Genomic DNA, 18,005 nt, shown 5'->3' on the forward strand with positions numbered 1-18,005 from the left:
TTGTTGATGATAGAATCAAATTGTTTCCATTCCTTGATTAGTTTAGGGTCAACATAGATGTCTGAATCAAGGGGTCCACCACCTGTTTCTTGCCTTTGCTCCTGTTCTGGTGTTTTCTCCTTTTCAAGAACTTTTTTCACTTAAAGAGTATTCATAGCAATTTCTTGTTCATTTTGGCTTTTTGTTTGAACTGTTGAAGTTGTAGCTAACAAATCCAAAGGCAAGGTTTCCAATCTTTGGGCCCTAAGCCTATTGAATTTTTCTAATCATTTTGTTCCCAATTTAGTAACAACCAATCCTTTAACCTGGAAAAATAGTTTCGCTGAAGAAAACAAGTCATCAAAGATATCTTCTTCATGATCAAATTTGGTGAGTTTATCCTGAGAAGTAACATTATAGGCAATCTTTTTAGGGTCATACTGCCTCCTTGGAATAGTTGTGAGATTTAACATCTGAATTTTCTCGACCTCTTTCTCTGCATGTTTATAATCATGCAAGGTAAAAACGCCACACCGAAGGGGAAATGTAGGCCACATGTGTTTCTTGGAAACCCAAATGTATTTGACATTCCCACAACTGTTATTTGATATGCTAATTCTCGGGCTAATAATTTATCGGGAACATACAGAGGAAGAACATGAGGATCAGTGAGGCTGCCAAAAAGCCTTACATAGGTGAATTTCTCTTCTCCAAACCAACTTCCTACTGCTATTAGGTCAATTGCTGCTTCCTCAGATATCCTAGGGGGAGGCTTATTGAATATAGAATAATATACAGGCAGAACAAAACCATTACAAATTCTATACAAATGATTCTTATAATGGGCCTTCCATAGCTCTTTGTGATAGATATGGATAGGATTGGGATCCTGGGAAGTCCATTTCCATCTGAGAATGTGGTATTCAGAATTGAAACAAATGGTGTCAAGAATATAAGCACTATAGTAAAATGAGGAATGACCCGAGTAGTTGCAAACCTCTTTCTTCTATATTCCAGTATCTCGGTGGCTATTCTATCAGAGAGAATATTTGCCCAATCCATAACATAACCATGAATTGCAGCTTCCATTAATGGGACCATGTCTATAGAGAACTTGCAAGAATCGTGGATTCCCCACAGTCTACACATCATAGCGCCAGCTTAGCAATAAGGAGTGGCTAATGAATCAATAGAATTCATACCTGATGACTAGTGTTTATGTTTATTTGGGAAATGCCTCTAGTGTTTGATCGGGTCCGACTCTATGTCATTTTCTTTTGCGAATGCTTCTAGAATTGCCTTGTTGTAGCACTTTTCCGGCTGAGGTAGATGATTTATTTTCCTGAGATCCTATGGTTTAAATGCCCCGAATATTTTTCCATCGGCCGTGGAAAATGTTCGGTCTGTGGTTGGATTTTTTTCAACAACCCATCTATCCACAACAGTATATGGCAAAACTTTGGCTCACGCTGTTATTCCGTGTAGGTATGAATAGGCCAACTCTTTCAGAGTTCCTTCTGATTTGTTTTTAGAACCAGCTGTAGCTTCCTCTTCCCGTTATTCAGACTCTTCTGATTCTATTAAATAATAGATACTCTCCCAGCTTACATTTCCTAGCCTGAGGCACGTCGGATCCGATATCAATCCCTTCTTATTGAGATTTAGTTCTTTAACTATGGCAGGGGCCTTGGCTTTCTTTGATTTATTTCCCATCTTTTCTGGATTCATGAGTTCACAGCTACTCTGCATAGAAAATTGAAAACGTAACAGAGATATATTGCCGTTGAAAGCTCATACAGAAATGAAAAGAGTTAAGGCCATTCACATATGATAAACAGGATGTAATTAAGAATTACCACGGGTGAAATCCTCGAAGGATTCACCCTTAACTATGAAATTAATAACTGTCATAGCCGCCAATAATTGTCATGATTATCCATCACATCAACCATATGCTTAATGATTCTTTCAAGTGTGTCTTTGAATTTCCTCGATCAGCGATCGATAAAACACAAATCGCAATCAGGAGATTCTCTGGGTAGGACATCAACATTTGAGATTAAAAGCTCCGATTGCGATAAGGCAAGGTATGTTTATCAAATAGTTTGGGTTCATTGCTTTTAAATTCATATTCACAAATAATACTTTTTTAATGAAATTTATTTGGAATACGGGCTTTTCTTTGTATAATTGCAATCTGGGAATTCAACTGGTAAAGTTTAATGTGAAGGCACCGATAACTCCAATTGCGATAAAGTAAAATTATAATAAGGCGGAGGTATGCTTTTAAGTGATTTGGTTTAATTTATTATTTTAAAATACTTATGGATGTAAACCATATCTCTTAATGATTTATCGTTGAAATGCATGCCTCATTTATGAATCACAATCGGGAATGGACTAGTTCTTCGGCTCTTTGTCATATGATACCTTGGACTGCCGATTGCGATAAAGTTTATCAGATTGGAGGTTTTGATGAAGACCTTTTATGTGAATCTCTTTATCATTGTGATACGCGATCTTCAATCGCTTTATTGCATCGGAGAGTTTCTTATGATTCTTTTTCAAAATTAAGATTTTATCAAAAGTTTTTTTAAGATAGGTGTTTTATTGAATTGGGCCTTTTGATAATGTTTTTCACGTATTATATGGTTAATGCTACGCAAGCGATTTTATTGAAACACTAACTTACAAAGTTTATTAAAAAGGGACCCATTTCTAATTAAAGTTTTTGGTAAAAATTTAGAAATGGGGAGGGTTGTTGTACAGCACAACAATTGGAAATTCACTGGAAGAGACAATCATCTCTGAGAAAATAATGCAATATTCTAACTTTCTTTACTTGAAAACTGTTGATTATAGAGAAAATGTAAGGAGAACTTGATAATCGGGATCTCTGAATAATAGAAAATGTTTCTGCAATCTCTTTCTCATCTTGAAAAATAAAACATTCTAATTTTGTTTAAGCCTTGATTGGTTGACAAAGATAAAACAAGAAGATTTCTCCAACTTAGCTTATAAAATGACTCTGTTGTCACAGGTAGAGCCCCTGCGGCCAGCAAACATTTATAGTCTCGACAGGGTTACCTTTTAACCATTTGATCATTCATTGTCCCATCCATTTTAGAGGATAATTTCTAAGAGTAAATACAAAAAGATATGTTTCCACATATTTTCTTTATTGTATCTTCTTTATTATTTTTTATTTTTTTTAAAAGATAAAAATCCATTTTCCTAGTTTGGTGGCCAGCTATTGACAATGCCATTCACTAGTTGTAATTGAACTGAACAAGTTGGCTTGTGATGAGACCCCTTGTCTTATAATCATAATCCATTACCCTGTTTTGATATGTAGTATTGGTAATGTCAGTTTAATTAGTTCCCTATGATGATGGTAAGTAGGCTTGTAATGATACCCCTTATCTTTTATATCAAACATATTTTAGAATTACACTCTGAAAAATCACAATCTTTGTCGATGGGGTGAATGATTTACTCCTTAAGAGAATATAGATGAAAATGTAAGAGTTAAATATGCTAAGTTTGGATAGGCCTTTTCTTTTTATAGATAACCTCATTTGGGCTCTAACAACTTGGAATGATTTACAATATTTTTTAGATTTGAAAAGATTTTACAAAAATAAAAAGGTTTTTCAGAGTTTAGCTGTTATCTTATTCCCTCGTAATTTCTTCTTTTCCTTTTAGGTTTTCATCTATCAAAAGTAAATATTAATACTATTTTCCTTAAGCAACTTTTCAAATTAGTAAAGACCAATAAAAGGCTATTTCCAACCTTATTTTATAGCAAACAAACAAAACTGCAAATCCACACAAATTCACACAAAGTTGAATATTTACAAATAAGAAGGGGTTACCTTCTTAAGTAAAGAATTTTTTCAAGATAAGCCCATTGACAGGAAGAGAATCTCTCTTTCCTGATAGATCTTGCAATATAAATGTTGATGGGCCTATCTTCTTGATGATTTGAAACGGTCCTAGCCACATTTTCTGAAATTTAGTGTGTTTACCTTTATCTTTGTGGGCTTTGTCCCATTTCAAAACATGATCACCAATCTGTAAAAATTTTGAGCCCGTGGAAGTTGTATAAAAAGAGGACTTGACAACCTGTTGATGCTTTGCATGTGTAATTCTGGCTTTTTCCCTTTCTTCTTCTAATTTAAGGATTTGATTATATCTTAATTGAATAGAAGATGAGGGATTTTCTTCAATAAACTGCACTAAGGCTAGTGATGGGAGTGCTAAGTTGGCTGGTATGAAAACTTCCTTTCCATACACTAAATTGAATGGAGAAGTGCCTATTGAGGCCTTCTGTGTTATGTGATCTGCCCATAGTGCAAATACTAAAGACTTGTGCCAATTCTTTTGATTCTGATCAACAGTTCTCTTAATGATTTTGATAAGATTTTTATTGGTAGTAGTTTGCAGAATACTTTAATTTGAACCCTCTTTTGATAGCAAATTCAAGTATGGAATTACCAGAGAAATAAGATGCATTATAAAAAATAAGAGCGTTTGGTACACCAAACCTGGTAATGATGAACTGATCTATGAATTCGATGATTGCTTCAGAGTTGGTTGTCTTCAAAGGAATTGCTTCTACCCACTTAGTAAAGTAATTCGTGGTTGTAAGGATGTACCTGTGCTATTTGGAAGAATGAGGAGTAATTTCTCCAATGATATCCAATCCCCATTGTTCAAAGGGCTGCTCAATGTTGACTGGTTGCAAAGGAAAAGTTGGCTTTCTTTGTCTTCCACTGGTAGTTTGACACGTTCTGCATTTCCTTACATATTCATGGGTATCTTTAAATAAGGTGGGCCAATAATACCCAGCATGTATAATTTTGTGAGTTGTTGTATCAACTCCAAAATGTCCACCTGCTAGACCATCATGTAATTCCTGCAAGACCTTTTGTGCCTCAGTTTTTTCAAGGCATCTTAACAAAACCGAATCATAATTCCTTCTAAATAACACATCATCAATAATCTCAAAGTTTTTATCTTTCAGTCTTATGGCACATTTATTTTTATAGGAAATATTAGAAGGAGCATATCCATTTTTCAAATAAAATATCAAATCTGCATATTGAGATTCAGGATTGATGTTACTTATCTCATTGATCTCCTCAATATTATTGGAACCTTCATGTTCCTGAATGTTATAAGCTCTTGCTAACAACCTGAAAAAACCTTGGCCTTTGACAATCTTTGCTGGTTTAATGTCCATATCATATTCTTGTAATGTCGTGACCCAGTTTTCCCTCTCCTCTCCCAATTCCTTTTGGACTAGTAATTGTCTTAGCACTAAAAAATGGACTATTATTTTTGTATGAGTCTTTAAGAGAAAGGGTCTAAAGTGTTTAATGGATTCTAACACAGCAAAGGCTTGCTTTTCCAAATTAGAGTAATTAAGCTCAGCACCTTGAAGATTTGAACTAAAAAATGATATGGGTGCTTCCATGTTTTGATCATTGATTTGTGTTAACACAGCTGCATATGAAGTATCGGATGCCAAAGTGTATAAAATGAAATGATTGGAAAAATTGGGAGTGTTTAATGCAGGAGCATTTATGATTGCTTGTTTGATTGAATCAAAAGCTTCCTTTTCTTTATGTCCCCATTTGAACACTGAGTTTTTCTTGATCATGGTTTGTAATGGTAAAACAATCTGTGAAAAATATGGAACAAATATTTTTACAAAATTTATTTGACCTAAAAATGATTGCATCGATTTTTTATTATGTGGAAGTGGAATATTAGAAATCTCTTTGATTCTATCTGGATCGATATAAATACCATCTTTTGAGACAATGAACCCCAAGAGTTTACCTTGGTCAAGAGAAAAAAATGACTTCTTAGGATTCAATGAAATCCCATACCTTTTACAGCGTTCAAAGATTTGTTTCAAATCATGTAAATGATTTGCTCTTTTCTTAGAGAAGATAGTAATGTCATCTAAATAGACAACAACTGACTTATTAATTAAACCTTTGAATGCTATATCCATTTCTCTCTGGAATGTAGCCCCAACATTAATCAATCTGAAAGGCATTTTTTGGTAGGCATATGTTCCCCACTTAGTTCTGAAAGTAGTCTTGAGTCTATCATCGAGGTGTACCAATATTTGGTTATACCCAGAAAAACCATCTAAGAAAGACATTAATTCAGAACCAGCTACTGAATGAAGAGTTTGCTCCATTGTTGGTAGTGGGAAGTTATCTTTTTTACTAGCCTTATTAAGATTTCTGAAATCAATACAAATTCTAATGTCACCATTCTTCTTCCTAACAGGTACTAAGTTAGAAACCCACTTTGAATGTCTAACAGGAAAAATTATCTTAGCCTTCAAGAGTTTGTTTAACTCTGCTTTTATCTGACTTTCTAGGTTCGGATGAATTTTCCTTAATTTCTGTTGTACTGGTTTCTCTTCAGATATCATTGGAATTGTATGTTGTATGATAGAAGTATCATATGTTTTCAAGTCATCATAATTCCAAGCGAAGACACTTTTATATCTATTCAATAGTCTGATAAATGCAAATATTTCTTTTGAAGTAAGTCATAATCCCATATTGATATTTTTTGGTTTGGCCTCAATGCCAAGATATATTAATTCAAATCTTAAAGTAGAACTTTGAAGCTTTGAATTAGTAACTTGTTTAAACCTATCTTTGATGTCATAAAGATCTTCAAGCTTGACCACTACTTTAGGTATAGAATCCTCCTCAAGTTTTTTCATCATTTGAAGATCATGCTCGCTTTCACCAATAATTTGGTCATCATAAGACTTATCAGAAGTTAAGAAATTTAAAATGTCGTCGTCATGATTGAATACTCACTAGTTAGTGACATTATTAGGAACCGATGGTCTGAAAATTAATTCTACTAAAAATCTATCAGGACTGTAATCCTTAGATGGAAGGAGCTTAGAAGCAACATTGGCTAGTAAATCTGTTGCTGCATTCTGAGATCTAGGAATGGGAGAAATATTAAATGCTAGAAAGTGAGATACAAGGTCTTGTACCAAGGATTGATAATGTTTAAGGTGACTAGAAAGGAAATGTATAGTATTCCTGACTTGCTTTATAACAATTTCAGAGTCACCGAACACTTTCAGATATTGCACCTTAAGACCTATTGCTTTGTAAAGTCCTTGAATCAAGGCTTCATATTTAGCAGTATTATTTGTACACTCAAATTCTAATCTGCAATATAGCATAGTGCTTTCTCCTTGAGGACTAACCAAAATACATCCTGCTCCTGCACTATCCTTAGATTTTGATCCGTCAAATATGTTATAGATCTAACCTAGAGATATTATGATAATAGAAATAACCCAAGAATAACAAGATAGAAATAGATAGAAATTTTTCTTTATTATCAAAACCCTTAAGGTAGGGTAACACCATACATTCACTCCTTAAGGAAGGAGAACACTCCACAAGCCATATGCCTATTCATACAATAATCCTTGACCATCTCCCATGTGGAGTCTCTAGCCTCTATATAGGCCTCATACATACAATACCATGGATCATTACCATGATTCCCTCATACCATCAAACTAATACCATGGGCCCATTACATTATTATTAACTACTTGTAGTCCCTTACATGACATGGGTTAACCACCTTATTTATTACTATGGCCCATCCCATTATTACATTATTACCTTGGGTACCTCCCTTGGTACCCCATATTATCCCCCCTAGGTATATAACAAAATATAAAGACCAAAATACAAGTTTATCTATAGTTTTATTTACAATTTCCTCAGCAATATTAACACACCTTGATATATCTGTATGGGAAAAATTTTCTATTTGAGATGTGAAACTATTAGCTGAGAACGGTGATAATTGAGCACTAAAATTACCAAAGAATGATTCAAACAAGTAGTTACTAAGGATGTTATTATTGAATGCTATGGGTTGGTTTTCTTGCTCAAATTCTGTTAGAGTATGAGTCATATGCTTATCTCGATCAACCTTGATCTGATTTGGCTTCCCTTTATAGGGAAGCCACATATGAGACCAATCGGTAGAAATGTAACCATGGAGTTTCTGAAACCAATCCCTGCTTAGGAGTAAACCATAAAACTCAGGGATATCAGCAATCAATATATCAATTCTCTGAACTACTCTTGGATCAGCTGATAACCTAATGGTAACTGAATTGATTTCCCCTAATACTTGGACCTCAGTTCTATCCAACTAGAAAATATGCACCACAGACTTTTGGGGTTCTATATTTAGTTTAGAACAAACCAAAGCTAGCATTATATTCGATGAAGTCCCTGAACCTATCAAGCAATTATGCAAGTTTCTATTGTAGATTTCATAGGTCGAGAGAAAAGGAGGGGTATGAGAATTAGATCTGTCTCCGATCAACACAACATCAGAAGCTTCTACTCTATCGGATGGTGGCTTACCTATTTCATTAGCTGCCTTAGAAAGTACAACATTTGGAAGAGGAGAAGAAGGTACTGCATTTAATTCTTTGAGCAGCAATTTCTATTGATGTTTGAGCTAGCTATGCTCAAATATAGAGATATTTTCTCTAGTTTTCTTATGTCTTCAATGATGTTGTAATCTACAGAGTCAACAACTACTAATGTCTTAGATGATGAAGGTGGATTGGAAGATGATGGCTAATTTTGAGTAGGTACTGCTATAGACTTATTTGAAGGAACCCTTTCTTTAGTAGTAGGACCCATATTCTTCTTCTTTTGAGTTGGTTGAACAGATTCAACGATTCCTTTACTCCTGGTACTTATTGGAAAAGCTTCTTGTTCATTTTCAATATCTGAATTGGGAAAAATGAAGTCCCACATACCATGGAATTCTACAACTTCTTCTTCCTCAGTTTCCTCAAATGATAAGACTGGAATTCTCGGGATCTGATTTTGCATTAGATATAGCATTGGGTGGTTTTGATTCTAGTTTCTTAAAGTTTTTAAATGGCTTCTTAATGGAGGTTTTGGCTACTTGTTTTTTAATTTCTATCATCTCATTTGACATAGTCTTTGAAACCTTTTCTAGACCTTCCATATCATATGGATCTTTAGCCATTTTCTTCTTTGAATAATATTTGAAAGTAACTTTTTTGGACTTTAGTTCTTCAAGAGCAGCTTTCTTTTCTAAGGAGATGATACATTTTTCCATTGAAATTGCCTCTTTCATATTCTCTGTTAAAGTGAGATTTGCAGTTCTATCGACAAAGATTACTATGTTTGAAGGTAAGGTTGATATGTACCATTCACCTTGAACCTCTTCACTAGGTTTAGATGCAGTAGGAATCTTATTTAAGAGTTTGTTAAGTCGTGAATTGAAATATTTTATAGGCTCTCTTGATTCTGTTTTAAGAGTTGAGAGATCATTGATTTATGTTGTTGTAGAATTGTCATCGCCAAATTTAGTCAAGAACTACTCTTGGAAAATATTCCAACTAGTAATGGATCCTGATGGTAACAAAAAGTACCAAGAACTAGCTACTCCTTGCAGGGTATATGGGAAAAGCCTAACAACCACGTCTTCTTTAGTAACTCCCTTTAAATTGAATGACAACATAAATTTGTTTATGTGTTCATCTGCCAGTATGCCTGCATTGGGGTTGAACTTTGGCAGCCAATTCTCTGGGTGAGCTGGCAATGGGTTCAAAGGTGTAGGCATTGTGATTGCACCAGGATTATTCCATGGCCTTTGTGCCATTGTTGAGCTACTAATGGATGAAAGTGCACATGAAGTTCCTAGTGGTTGAGAAGAAGGTGTTTAAGTTTCAGTACCCTATTGAATGACAATATGGAGTGGGGGAGTGGATGGTTGACTTTGCAATGGAGAAGATGAAATGGATGATGTTGATGAAAGAGTCTCACTATCAGACCCTTCAGGTGTCTTCCTTGCTCTTTTTCTTTTAGGCAGAGGAAACTCAGTAGGTTCAATACCAAGCTTTTCACTCTACAGTATGGTAAGAGGATGGGAAGGAATGAATTCCGAAGCCACATTGCCTTGAGATAACTCGTATTTCTGTGGTGATATTGAGAATCCTTGAAATTTATGAATCAAAGACTGAACTTTAGGAGGTTCAAGAGTGGATTTATCTGAGATGTTTTGGGGTTCAACAGTGGTTGTTTTTTTCTCTACTTCTCGCCTAGAAACTAGAGATTGAGAATGCGATGGAGAAGTCGGAGGTGTTGTGGAGGGACATTTACTCTCACAATGGACTATTGATTTTGATTTTCTCTCCATTCACAGTTCAAGCCCTCCTTCTAGTGCCAAAAATGTTGATGCCTCGAAAATTGCTGCATCAACATTGGGAAAACCACCCGGTCCAGTTGTTAAAGCGGATCCTTTTCTGTTTGGTGTGGTGGCTCTGACTGGATATAATGGGACTAGTTTCCCAATGATATATGGGTTGGATGGGTGATTGGTTTATAGTATCTAATGGGAATGATAAGTGTTCTATTCTAAAATGAAAAAAATATAAAAGTAATTAATCTATCCCAGGAATTCTTTCTCTTAGTACGATTCTTGGTTGTTCTTATTGACAAGTAAACATGAAGATGACTTACTCATAAATAAAAATATTCATTCATATGATAATTACTTTGTTCAAGTAATTGAACAAAGTAATAATTAAAACATTATCGCACTAATCGTTATATATCACTGGCACACACACACACACACATATATATATATATAGATATGAAATATGACAACTCAGAAACATTCAAAAGTGATAAGTTAAAGAATTGTTGTAGAAACATATACATATATCAATAATAGCAAAGTAGATAAATGCTAATTCACATAGAAACATAAATCAAAAAACATAGATAGTAGTACCGTATGCATTTGGATCTCCTCCGATGTGAATCACAAATTTTGTCTTTCAACTTGAGAAAACTTTAATAGGAAGCAAAAATGCATATCACATAAAAGCCTTCTATATCAAAACTTAGAATTCTGGTCCAGTCTTTTATAAAAATAAATATATCGAAAGCACAGTAGTGCAACTTCCAATTCAAGTCTTAATACAAAAAATTGAGGACCCTTTCTAAAAACATTAAATGATCTATAAATAATACAAAAATTAACAAACTATGAAAGAAATATGTTATGCGCTAGTATAACCAAATCACAAAAATGTAGAAATCATCTTGAAATAGAAGTATTACAGTCGGTCCAAAACAGTTCACTGTATTGGTTGATCATCTTGTGATCGGAGCTGACAAATGGAAAGCATTGGCTCGACTTCTGGCGGATGACTCATACGTGAGTGTAACTGAGCTGTGTATGTGGCATCGGTAAGCTTGGGGATCATGTGGCTAATCGCATCAGTGAGACATTTCATCGTTTTTCGCTGACTATGTGGTTTCACAAGGAAGAACCAAAAGGTTTCCCATGTTAATCTATGAATGCCTGCGATCAGTTTTTCCCTCTTCTCAAGCTTCTGTTTCCACTGTAGTTCTAATGATTTTACTTGTGGGAGTTTTCATGGACAAGATTCTGTTATTAGATTTGATAAATATAGATTGTTGTTGATTAATTCAACCAGGTTACTTGTTGTTGATCTGCGTCTAGATGTTGCTCTCTCAGCCTTCATTGGCTAAGACTCCCATTCAGTAAACATAATTTCCTTATGATATTCTTAGATTTGTGGGAGATTAGCAGTTTTACCCTCTTCCGAATCTTGCCAAGACAAAAAAATTGTTAGTTTCTCATCCGCTTTTTCGAACTCTAGTCTCGCATCCACTGATTTTTCAATCATGGATGTTGTGATATCGCATAGAGAAACTTCTAATGAAATATTGTAACATAATAGGTTCAACTGTCGAGACAATGCCTGGTAATTTCTAGGGCCTCAATTCTAAATTATCCTGCTTGAGGATGTTCCTTGAATCGCTCCATCTGAACTATCATTCGAGTGATTTGCTCATCTTTTGATTTACTCATCTGTTCATTTAATAGTTGTAACTTGCTCAATGCTTGAGACAATTCCTATATCTTATGAATAGCTTGCTCATCAATTCTTTTCTTTTCTTTGACCAATTGGTCATTCAACTACTTATTAAGTTGTTTCTGTGCTGCTAACTATTGTTCTAGTTGTTCTATCTTCTATTGTTTTTCCTGTGACTATGCCTCTAATATACTGATCGCTTGGTCCTTTTCTTTCAATAAGTTACTGACCTCTGATGCCTTATCCATTGTTGACACTATATATGCTCTGGCATACTTATAAACTTTGGTTAGATCTTCAGAAGGATTTACCTCCTCCCTCCATACCACATTCATCATTTCCATTTGAGGAGTCAAAAGAGGAGAGTGATCAATTTTCCTCTTTTTCCTTTGCCTTTTGACTATAGCCCTATTCTTAGGGCTGTAGAAGATATCCAGTGGTGGTATTTCTTCTACATGCTAAACAATCTCATTAGAGGGATATTCAGGAATTATTTCTATGTCCTCATGAATCTTGGGTGGGCCACTTGTTCCTTCAATCGGAACTGTGTTGACTACTAATTTTTGTGTCGTAGACACCTCTGATGTAGTGAATCCTTGAATATTCTTAGTATTACTGAAAATAGAATCAAATTGTTGTCATTCCTTGATTAGTTTAGGGTCAACATAGATGTATGAATGAAGGGGTCTGCCACCTGTTTCTTGCCTCTGTTCTTGTTTTGGTGTTTTCTCCTTTTCAGGAACTTTTTTCACTTCAAGAGTATTCTTAGCCATTTCTTGTTCATTTTGGCCTTATGGTTGAACTGTTGAGGTTGTAGCTAACAAAACCAAAGGCATGGTTTCCAATCTATGGGCCCTAAGCCTATTTAATTTTTCTAATCCTTCTATTCCCAATTTAGTCACAACCAATCCTTTAACCTAGAAAAATAGTTCCAATGAAGAAAACAAGTCATCAAAGATATCTTCTTCATGATCAAATCTGGTGAGTTTAGCTTGAGAAGTAACATTATAGGAAATCTTTTTAGGGTCACACTGCTTCCTTGGAATAGTTGCAATATTTAACACCTGAATTTTCTCAGCCTCTTTCTCTACATGTTTATAATCATGCAAGGTAAAAATGCCACACCGAAGGGGAAATGTAGGCCACATGTATTTCCTGGAATCCCTAAAGGTCTTTGACATTCCCACAACTATTATCTAATATGCTAATTCTTGGGCCAATAATTTATTGAGAACATACAGAGGAAGAACATGAGGATCAGTGAGGCTGCCAAAAAGCCTTACATAAGTGAATCTCTCTTCTCCAAACCAACTTCCTACTGATGTTAGGTCAATTGTTGCTTCTTCAGATATCTTAGGGGGAGGCTTATTGGATATAGAATAATATGCAGGCAGAACAAAACCATTACAAATTCTATACAAATGATTCTTATAATGGGCCTTCCATAGCTCTTTGTGATAGATATGGATAGGATTGGGATCCTGGGAAGTCCATTTCCATCCGAGAATGGGGTATTCAGAATTAAAACAAATGATGTCGAGAATATATGCATTGTAGTAAAAAGGAGGAATGACCGGGGTAGTTTCAAATCTCTTTCTTCTATATTCTAGTATCTTGGTGGCTATTTTATCAAAGAGAATATTTGCCCAATCCATAACAAAACCATGAATTGCAGCTTCCATTAATGGGACCATGTCTATAGAGAACTTGGCAGAATCATGGATTCCCCATAGTCTACACATCATAGCGCCAGCATAGCAATAAGGAGAGGATAATGAATCAATAGAATACATACCCGACGAATCGTGTTTATATTTATTCAGGAAATGTCTCTAGTGTCTGATCAGATCTAACTCTATGTCATTTTCTTTTGCGAATGCTTCCAGAAATGCCTTGTTATAGCGCTTTTCCAGCTGAGGTAGATGATACATTTGCCTGAGATCCTCTAGTTTGAATGACCCGAATATTTTTCCATCGGCCATGGAAAATGTTCGGTCTATGGTTGGAATTTTTTCAACAACCCATCTAACCACATCAGTATATGGAAAAACTTTGGCTCGTGCTGCTATTCTGTGTAGGTATGAACAAGCCAACTCTTTCAGAGTTCCTTCTGATTTGTTTTTGGAATCAGTTGTAGCTTCCTCTTCCAGTTCTTCAGGCTCTTCTGCTTCTATTAAATTATAGATACTCTCCCAGCTTGCGTTTCCTAGCCCGAGGCACGTCATATCCAATATCAATCCCTTCTTATTGAGCTCTAGTTCTTTAACTGCGGCAGGGGCCTTGGCTTTCTTTGATTTCTTTCCCATCTTTTCTGGATTCATGAGTTCAGAGCAACTCTGCACAGTAAATTGAAAATGTAACAAAGAGATATTGCCGTTGAAAGCTAATACAAAAATGAAAAGAGTTAAGGTAATTCACATATGATAAACTAGATGTAATTATGAATTACCACAGGTGAAATCCTCGAAGAATTCATCCTTAACTATGAAATTAATAACCATCATAGCTGCAAATAATTGTCATAATTATCCATTGCATCAGCCATATGCTTAATGATTCTTTCAAGCGTGTCTTTGAATTTCCCCAATCAGCGATCAACGATAAATCAAAAATCGCAATCGGGAGATTCTCTGGGTAGGACTTCCGCATTTCAGATTAATAGCTCCGATTGCGATAAGGTAGGGTATGTTTATCGAATAGTTTGGGTTCATTTATTTTAAATTCATATTTTCAAATAATGCTTTTTTAACAAAATTTATTTGGAATACGAGCTTTTCTTTGTATAGTCGCAATCGAGGAATTCAACTGGTAAAGTTTAGCTTGAAGGCCCTGATAACTTCGAATGCGATAAAGTAAAATTATAATAAGGTGGAGGTATGATTTTAAGAGAATTGGTTTAATTTATTATTTTCAAAGACTTATGCATGTAAACCATATATCTTAACGATTTATCATTCAAATGCGCACCTCATTTATGAATCGCAATCGGGGAATTGACTAGTGCTTCGGCTCTTTTCCATATGATACCTTTGACTGCCGATTGTGATTACGTTTATCGGATTGGAGGTTTTGATGAGGACCTTTTATGTGAATCTCTTTATCATTGCAATACATGATCTTCGATTGATTTATCGCATTGAAGAGTTTCTTATGATGCTTTTTCAAAATTCAGATTTTATCAAAAGCTTGTTAGATAGGTGTTCTATTGAAATGGGCCTTTTGATAAGGTTTTTCACGTGTTATAAAGTTAATGCTAAGCAAGATATTTTATTGAAATACTAACATACAAAGCTTATTAAAAGGGGACCCATTTCTAATTAAAGTTTTTGGTAAAACTTTAGAAATGGGGAGGATTGTTGTGTAGCACAACAAGGCGCAACAAGGTGACTAAGGCAATTATCTCCTAATTCCTGGAGGATTGATTGGAAGAACGAATCGTAGTATTAGAAATTATGTATGAAAAATATGACAAGGCAACATTAGTGGAAAATGATCTCTCAAATTGTTTCCAATTCCCAGCTATGAAGAGAGAATTATATACAGAGGATGTTCCAAAGGGATATGGCACCATGACCACAAAAGTTAAAGATGATTTCACAGGCCTCCAATAATCAACATTGATTAATCTCAGAAGTCTACCAGCCTTTGGTACGCAATTGTCTGTGATGCAATGTACTAAGCTCCTCGCCGGCAGGATGCATGGAGGATCACTGTGGCTGGACAGAGAATACCCAGTTCATGTCGATGATATCTAGCAATTGGAAAGACTCTCAACAGTAGGAAATGTAGTATATTCTGTGTTCCAGGGAGAAACAAAGTGAGCAAAGAATGAAGGAAACAAAGATTACTATGAAAAATACAAGACCAAGCATGGAGGCAAACACACAAAGATCAACCTCATTAGCAAGGAAGAAATAAAACTCACCTACTATATCATAACAGTGAAGAAAATGAGACATTTTTTCTTGTAATGAGTGTACCCTGGATGCAGTATCAGTTGCAAAATAATATTGCAAAGGGGAGGTGCTCAACTGGTTGGCCTTCCTATTGAATGAACTCTTCGATGTTTGTGAAGACATATATAAGAGAAGCACCAATTTTATATTTGGATATATACTCATGATGCTAGAAATGTGGAAATGGTGTCCGCCGAAAGGAAGGGACCTAGTTCAAATTAGAGAAGATCAACCTATAGCACTCAGGTATGACCCATGGAGAACCTTAGGAGACCCGAGTAGCAAAGAAGTCAATGAAGTGGCCTTCAGAGACTGGTATGAATAATGCTAATTACAATCATAAAGGCAGAATGAATACCCAGGGAGATATTGGATGAGTTTTCAAAGGACATATAGTTTGGAGTTACCCATGGAGATACATATGTTAGACCAAGATGCGTTCATCGAGAAATGTTCCAAATGAGGCCATAAAATTTCACATTAGCAAAAGAAACATTCTGCAATGAAGTTGTTTCATTGACAAGGGGTTGCATGCAAGATCATGTAGGGAAAATACATGTACCTATTTTAAGGCCTGCAACCGCAACTGTCAATAGGGGAAGCAATAGGAAGAGCAGCAAAGGATGATCTGGAGCCTATGTTTACTCAAATGGAGAAACGGATGTCTTCCCTCAAATAGAAGATTGTAAGTTTCATAGAACCCTCAAGTAAGACAATGCAATCCATATCTTTTCAAGGACATACACTATTTAATCCAATCATCACCACACCTTTATCTGTAGAAATTCCTCATGTTGGCCCTCATGCACAAGCAAAGCCAATAATTCCTAAGCCAAAACAGAAAGGAGGAATTAAAACTCCAGCTACTAAGGAAGCCAAGACAACCCCTATAGTTTAGATTGTCGACCTCACTACAGATGTTGACCAATCAGTATCCACGTCACTCATAGTTGAAGAGAATACTCCATCCACATCCACAGTATCACTAGCGTCACGAGATCCATCGCTGCATATGGCCTCCACCTCGACAACCATGTTTGAATCTATTCCCCCTGGTACGTGTGTGGCAACAAAAGATATGGAATTAGACTCCACACAACAGTACAATGAGTCTCTCCAAGGCAATGGTGCTCACACATCCTCATTGATATCCCTACTTCTAGGGTTGGGCCTACTACTAGGGGAAGAGCCGATTGTGCCCACACCGCAACCTACAGGAACTGATCATTACCAGATTTCCTTCCCAATAAATTTCCCACTAATCCAAAACTTAGTTATCATTCTACCCACTCCTTAGTTCACCACAGCTTCACAACCAACCTCACCCCCATTCCACTAAGAAAAGTCAATTTCCAGCAGCCTACCCATTCAGAGTAATTTCCCAGATCCCAGCACAATGCAAGCAGAGACTCTGCAACACTGGTCATCATCACAGTTGTTTGGATTTATCCACCAAGTTGCACAAAGAGCAGAGATAATACACGATTACTCATCCAAGAACATGAGTACCATAAAAGACAATTGCAAGCAGTCACAGAAGAAAGGGATCAACTCAAATAAGAAAACCAGGATCTGCAAGTAGGTCAAGTTACAGATAAGTTTTGAGCCCTTTGTTTGAAAATATCAAACCTTGTCGTTGAAGCTCTCAAAGATTTTACATTCTACACATCGTTCAACTGCTATGAACACATTCAGGTAACATGTTCAAGCTTGATAGCCACAAACACATATATGAAAAAGAATTTGGAGACAATCTGATCAGCACTTCCTTATCCAATTGATATTTACACCTAGTCAATCGATGAAAACATTAGCACTGTCTCCGCTACAAAATAGTCCCTTACTGAAGCACTTGTATATGGTTATGCCCTAATGGAGAAAGTGCACAATTAGTTGGGTAGCCCATCTCAAAAGAATCAACTTGACTATGCTCTTAATTAACAGCTACAAAATTTAATTGTAGACAGCAAGACATGCACAAAATCAGCTTGATTGTAGAAGATTGATGAAGAAATCACCTCCATTGAGGCACAAGTCCAACAGATAAAGGAAGTGTCTGCAAAAACAAAAAAGAAAATCTGTGACCTCAG

This window comes from Pinus tabuliformis, chromosome 1_1 (genome assembly GCF_031772625.1).
Source record: "Pinus tabuliformis cultivar Carrire ecotype Pingquan chromosome 1_1, CPIR1, whole genome shotgun sequence".
NCBI classification, from domain to species: domain Eukaryota; kingdom Viridiplantae; phylum Streptophyta; class Pinopsida; order Pinales; family Pinaceae; genus Pinus; species Pinus tabuliformis.